This window comes from Rissa tridactyla, chromosome 4 (assembly GCF_028500815.1).
Source record: "Rissa tridactyla isolate bRisTri1 chromosome 4, bRisTri1.patW.cur.20221130, whole genome shotgun sequence".
NCBI lineage: Eukaryota > Metazoa > Chordata > Aves > Charadriiformes > Laridae > Rissa > Rissa tridactyla.
This window is the reverse complement of record NC_071469.1, coordinates 45,787,648-45,794,507: the sequence shown is the minus strand read 5'-3', so window position 1 is coordinate 45,794,507 and position 6,860 is coordinate 45,787,648.

Genomic DNA, 6,860 nt, shown 5'->3' with positions numbered 1-6,860 from the left:
CAATCTCGTTCTTACTGGAAGACAGGTTAAAGGTCTGCAGCATTATTGCCCTATGCCATTTTAGAAGGAGACATGTGAGCAGCGCTGTTCAGAGGAGCAGAAATCAGGCTGGCTGTGTTTATGGGGTGCCAGGGCACTGGGACTCCTGCGTTCCCTCCAGACGCTGTATCACATCTCTTTATTCATCTGTTCCCAGAGCCCTCCGGCAACCTGCCCAGGTAGCTGCCCTATCGGATGGACAAACCAGCTGAGACCCTCCATCATGAAGCAGATCCAACAACCCCAGTCTCGTCACTTATGTGGAAAAAGCAAGTAAGTCTCTGCTGCTCCTGGCAGCCAAGGTATATTTCCAGTTTGGAGACCAAGAGCTGGATAAACCAAAGGAAAAATGACCAACCCTTCTCCCACTGACAGCTGCTGCCGGGCAGCATGGGGGCAGTGTGTTGGGGAGTGGGGTGGTCTCCTCTGGAAGTCATACCCAGTCGCCCTGCCAAAGCCACATTCCTGTGCCCAGAGGGATGGTGGTACAGCCAGCAACATCTTGTACACAGGGTGATAGAAAAATGGGCAGGGCCATGCCAGCCCTTCTCTTCATCCTGAATTTGAGCAAAAAAATAAAGACAGAAGACAGAAGATTCCACAAAATGCTGATCCTGAAACTTGCTTCCACATCAGTGAAAGGTAAAGTATTAAAGTATACCCGAAACAGGTGTCATCATCTCTGCTTCTCTCTTTATCTAAAATTTCTATTCAGAAGACAGCTGTCAGCTATTTAATTTAAGCAGCTTTACCCATTTTTCCTCACTGCTTGGCTGTATCCCCCCTCTAATCTAATTCCTAAAACTGTCTTATTTTGACCAACATTTCCTAGAAAAATCCGTGTTGTGAGAGGCTAGGAGCATACCCCGGGAGTGCTGATTCTTCAGAGATTCGTAACTGTCAGAAACCTTGCAAAACCCATTGAACATCCTGTCATGTGTTTACAACTATTGACTTTTCAAAGGTTAATACACTGGCCCAACACAGGCAGATTTTCACAAGGTAATTCCAGACCAAAGGACACGCACTGCCAGGTGTCAAGTTTCCGTCTCCCAGTAGAAGTGCTCTATTTTGCTGTTCAAGGACTGACATTTTTTAACGGGGGAAAACAACCTATATTTTCCTTGGTGCCGAGGAACTCCAGGCAGGCTGGCATTAAGACCAGGACTTAATGAGAGAAAGGACCAGACTTAAAAGAGAAGTTACCTGGCACCCCGGAGTCAGCCCTAAAATTAGCAGTGGCTGAAGGGCTGGCAGGGAAGTTGTCCCCTTCTTCCGCCCCCTGTGCTGACTCTGGTGCTCTTTGTTGAACCTGTTCAACTCTACATGGAAGCTGGCATTTGCCCTGTTAGTCCTCTGCCAGGATCATTGAATTTACGAAGCACAGGATCCAGAGGTCACAGGATAGGTGTGAGGAAAAGGGAAAGGGGAATATAACCTGCCCTAATGGCTCTTCGAACAGCTTGAGCCGCTGCTGACTTGTAACCTCACTTGAGCATGAGCAATGTGCTGAGATACCACATCATCTGAGAAGGTCCACAGGCAGACTCACCCCACTGCCCATACTCTGTCAGTAAAGTAATAAGCAGTCCCTGGTGCCCTCGTGCTGCTCTGTCAGTGTCACCCTACAGCTGAGTAAGACGTTCAGAGAGGAACACCAGAGGCCCTCTCACGAAAGCTGTAAACCAAAATGGGCCAGATTACAGGATGTTCATCAAACTGCTTTGGATTATATGAGCTTAGTCATGAATTCTTTGTAATGAGGAGGTGGCAATATAGAAATAAATGTTTACAGATAAAGTACTCCTCCTCCAGTAATAAACTGTTTAATTCTATGATTAAAGCAAGAGGAAGAAGTGAAAAGACCGTGTGCAAGATCACTCCATAAGGGTGTGGTAGAAGTTCCTGCAGGCACAGGATGAGGTGCCTCATGCAGGATAAGTGATACTGTCTCTTTTGGACACAGCAGCATCTCCTATGGGTGCACCAGCCACCTCCCAGTGCTGGTAAGAAGTGGCTGCATGGCTCTTTTCACAGTGCTGCACCACATCCTGTCCTCTTCCTCACATCGTAGCAGATTCAGGTGGCCAAAGGGACAGAAGAACCTTCACCGTTTTCTTGAGACATGCACAACATGGTGATCTCAGAGATCTCAGGCACAGCTGGGAGATAAGATCTTATTTTCAACCTAGTTATCTCTCCTCATAGCCTTGGACATACAACCTGGACCAAAATTTCAGAAGTGAACACACGTACTTGGGCAACTAAGTCATCTAATCAGACAAACTGTTTTTTCACACGAGCTGAGCACAGGTAAGCTCCAATGGACCTCCTGCCACAGTTGCTGGTGATCATGTCCTCTGCAAATCTGTTTATCATTTATGTGGGTGAATAAAGGGGGTTTAAAAGTAGCCAGCATGGTTGAGTGTTAGACTGAAACACTGTGCCTCAGCTTCCATGTGCATGACCTGGGGGCGCTGCTCCTCCAGGCCTGCCCTAAGAGTGGGGTTTTGCCTCTGAAAGGAGGGAGGGATTCGATACTGTGGAGTTGGGGTTTTATGACCACGTAGGGCCCAAGAGAGGGCCACCAAACCAAGCGGAGCAGCTGCATCTAGTGCCAAGCAGCTGTGACACTGATCCAGGCAGCAGAGCAACCAAGTGCATGAGGCAGATCCGGTTACGCTCCTCTGTTCTTGAAGCTAGTAATCTCCATCCCACACCTGTGACCTAAACTGGTGCTTCTCTTTCTCTCCGTGCTGACGGCTGCGGTGCACGCTCAATAATTCAGCAGGGCCCCAGCTCGACTTTCTAGAGAACCAGGTCAGACTCTCTCCCTTGAGTCCCAGCCTAGAGAGAAATGTTTCCCTTCAAGACAGCCAGAAGCCACTCTCCACCTGCTTTAGAAAATAATCACTTTCCCTGTGGTTGCAAACGTGGTAGTTAACACGAATTAAACCAGGGAAGACAGCAGAGGTGACTGTATCAATACTATGTTGACACCACAAGGAAAAGAGGCTCTTCATCCTCCCATGAGCAGGAACAAGCACAGAAATAAGTTGTGCAGATCAGAAAATGTAGCCAGGGCTGGAGATTCCAAAAGTCCAGAGCCCCGAGTGACCAGCTCTGGTACACCCAGCATCCTGACATCCCTTGTCCACTTCCCTCATCCTCCAGTGTCTCCACCAGTGCATGGAAACCGAAAAGGCTGCACCGTTTCCCCAGAGCTCCAGCAAGAAGGAGGAGAGCACATCATCTGCTCTCGCCTTTGACTCCAGGAGAGTTAAGAAAGCAGCCAGGTGTTTCCAGCTCACACAGTTCCCATCCCCTGGCCAGTACAGCTACCTTCCCACCAGCACGCAGAGAGGAACCTACATAACTTCAGTCAGGCAATCGGTAATCGGTCTCACTCCTCTACCCTGAGAGTCTCACCTTTCATGAGGCAGTGAAAGGGCAGTGAGCAGGAAGAATGCCAAGAGACAGAGGAAAACATTTCCTGACTTAGTATTTGACTGATCAACCCACAAAATTGCACTATTTGGCACCGCCTCAGAAAATAAAAAGGTCTCAGCAATAAAGGTAAGAAGTCAGACAAGCTAGCCTGCCCGCCCGCCCTCCCCCTGCCTCTCTTACTGGCAGTCAAGTGAAGCATAAAAGCTCATAGCTCATCAGCAGCTGAAAGGGGTAAATGAGAAATAGTTGTACTTACTGCTTTGGCACACCAGAGGAGTAGCAAACCCTGTACTCTCTCCTCACTTAGGCAATTAACACTGCTTATCTGTGTCCACCCTCAGACATCCCATAGGTAGTGGGATAAGTAAGTATCTCCACTGAGGAGGAAGCCCCTTCCCATTGAATACTTAGGTGAAGCTGACAACTTGAATTAGATACCAAATGGATTGTCTGGGGATCGCTGAAAACCTGTCCATGTTACTTTATTGCTCTACGGAAAGAGGCCTGCGGCACTGAATGGCGCGTGTTGTACAGAGGTTTCAGCACGTCCTTGAATGGCAGAGATGGAGACAAGAGAAGCCACTGGCTGAATAGATGAAGGGGATCTTCCTTGTTTTCCAGCCTGCTTTCAACATTTCAGGCTTGCAGAGGCCGTCTGTATAGTTCTTGCACCAACAAGTTTACTGTGACCCAATCCCCTTGAAAGGGTGCAATTACATTTGCAGGGACGGTACTGCTCACACCTGCGAGGAAATGGCCATCTACACACACAGGGGAGAGCAGCCCTTCGCGGGAGGCACCGGCAGCTGGCCTGAAGGTGTTGAAAGTCAGAAGGTTCCCAGGGATGCAGTCACTGTAGGAAGTGATGGAGAAGGAGGGGCTGTGGGGAACCCCATGGCCGATCCTGTTCCACTCACAGGACCTGTAAAGAACAGCTCAGCTTGCCTATGGGGACTTCAATGGGAAATGTTAAATTTATTCTGCAATTTGAAGGGTTTTTGCTTCATAAAGGGAGCCATTTCCATACCTATTTCTCTGTAAAAGCCTAGCGTAGACAAGACAAAAACGCAGATACTTTTTTGATGTAAGTAGTCTCAACATTATTTTCCCTTCTTCCTTTCCCTGTGCACCTGCCCTTAAGGGTTTACCTTGACCAGCAACATTAAAATAGAAGCCAGTGCCATGCAGGACCGTAAACAAGAACTTCCCCAAAGAAACAATATACCCTTATTGTAACTCCCTTCCCCAAAGCTGCCCCTGATGCAATGGGAATGGATCTTGGGAGGACTCAGCAGCCTGTCATCCTTTCCCTTGCTTTGTTCCACAGGACCGGTGGTTAGTCACGGCCCGATGAGGTCCCTCCCCGTCTCCTTCCTTTGCCACATCTTTGTGCCGTCACTTGCATCCGGGTCTCGCCCCTAAACCACAGCAGGGGGTTTAACCTGAGGCAAATACAACAAAACGAACCTGTCTCCCAAGCGTTAATTACAGACAGAGCGGTTCCCAGGTAAAGCGCAGCAGAATGGATTCATCTGCAGCAGCTGGTGGGACAAGCTGCCGTCAGGAAGTCATGGCAAGCGGTGATGCCATGGAGCTGGGCTGCACAGCCAGGCAAAGGGGGCCTGGACCGAGTCTTCCTTATTTTTCTGCCTGTTGGGGTCACTTCCTTCTGGAAGGCGGGCGTCCATCTGCCGATGGGTGCTGGGGTCTCCACAGGAATCACAAGAAGGCAGGTGATGCAGGCTCCTGCACTGAGCCTGTTACAAGCCATGCGTGTCTAAGAGCTCTTATAATCTTAGTCAAATATTAAACTACGGTGCGGTTTACCTTCCCTGAGTCATCTCCTGAATAGTTATTGCAGGACGGAGAGCAGACACTTCTCAAAGACAGACAAATGTTAACAGTGACTCACCGTTTCGGGACCCCTTAAAAAACACTCCCAAATCATAAAATCACACACCCTACTTTCCCTTCACACTAATATGAATAACACACGCTTCAGCTGAAGTCATGGGAAATCATTTGTTCCGAAGAGAAGGGCTGTGATGGGATTTCTAGGTTAGGAGGGCAAGGAATAGGTTACTGAGCTGGAAAGAAAACTGCTGCAACAGAGAGAGGTTCCTAGCAAAAGTCCTTGATCTTGGGACTGACCTCAATTAAAATTTTAATTACTGCACCTCTCCAGAAGAAACTGGGCATATTTAGAAACTGTGCTACTGGCACAGAAGTGGGATGCATCACTCCTACGGTGGAGGACCGAAAATGGGATGTTTACAGGTCAAACAAACGAGACAGACCCATCGGCCAAGCAGAAAAAAAATAAGTCCAATTTAAGAATATAGAAAATATAAAAAGTAAGATGACATACTTAAGAAATGGTCATAAAAATATTAGCTGGGGGCTGACCAGCTGAAAATGATGGAGAGAACAAGACCAAGATCCATAAAACAAGTACTGTTCATAAGATGGCTCTGCAGTGAGCCTGCAAACAATACTAATATGATCCCAAAATGTATTCAGCAATGTATTTCCAGCAGAGAGAGAGAAGATTGAACACTTGGTAATGGTGATGCATTCTTTAGATTATGGCAGAGAATTCTGTAACACCTGTTTAATAATAAAAAACCTGAAACTGGAAAATGTACAGAAAAAAGGCCATTGGGGTAACAGAGGGGAAATGGAGACTCTACCATAGAAGAAGCAATTGAAATATCATGGCTTGCTTGCACTACCAAACTGAAGACTGGGTTAGGATATCATTTCACTACAATAAACACAGATGAAGACGACAAAAGGAGGGAACCTTTTGAAATGAAAGGACAATAGTGCACAAGAAAAATGAATATAAAGTAAATATATTCAGGGCGAGCAGCAGAAAACCTTGCAGCAGGACATTAGCACAGCCTTCTGCTGACAGCAAAAGCTATTAAAACCCCCTACTCTTAAGGTTAGGCTTCATCAGCGTATGAAGGGGCTCACCCCTTCATAAACATTAATAAAATAAAAAAAGGCTAGAGATGCCAAACCAGGATTCCTCCCAGCTCTACCTTTGCAGGAGTTACGTTACCTGACGCAAGCAGAAGAGACGTCATGTCCTTCAGGTTCGCAGGAAACCCTTGGCAGAGATTTTGTAACACAACACTGCTGCTGAGGCAGATTGGCTTGTTGCCAGTTAGACAAAAATACCAAACCAGCCTGTTGAGGGGCAGTTCTGCCAGTGCTGGGATCCAAGGACAGTCAACTGGTTTACAAAGGGAACGGGACTAACTGCTCCCTGAGCAGCGCGCTCCTGTGTCGGGGAATTGCACTGAGTCTCACCTGGCTCCAGACTGAAGGCTTTAAACATTTAGCCAGGGAAAAAAAATCTCCTC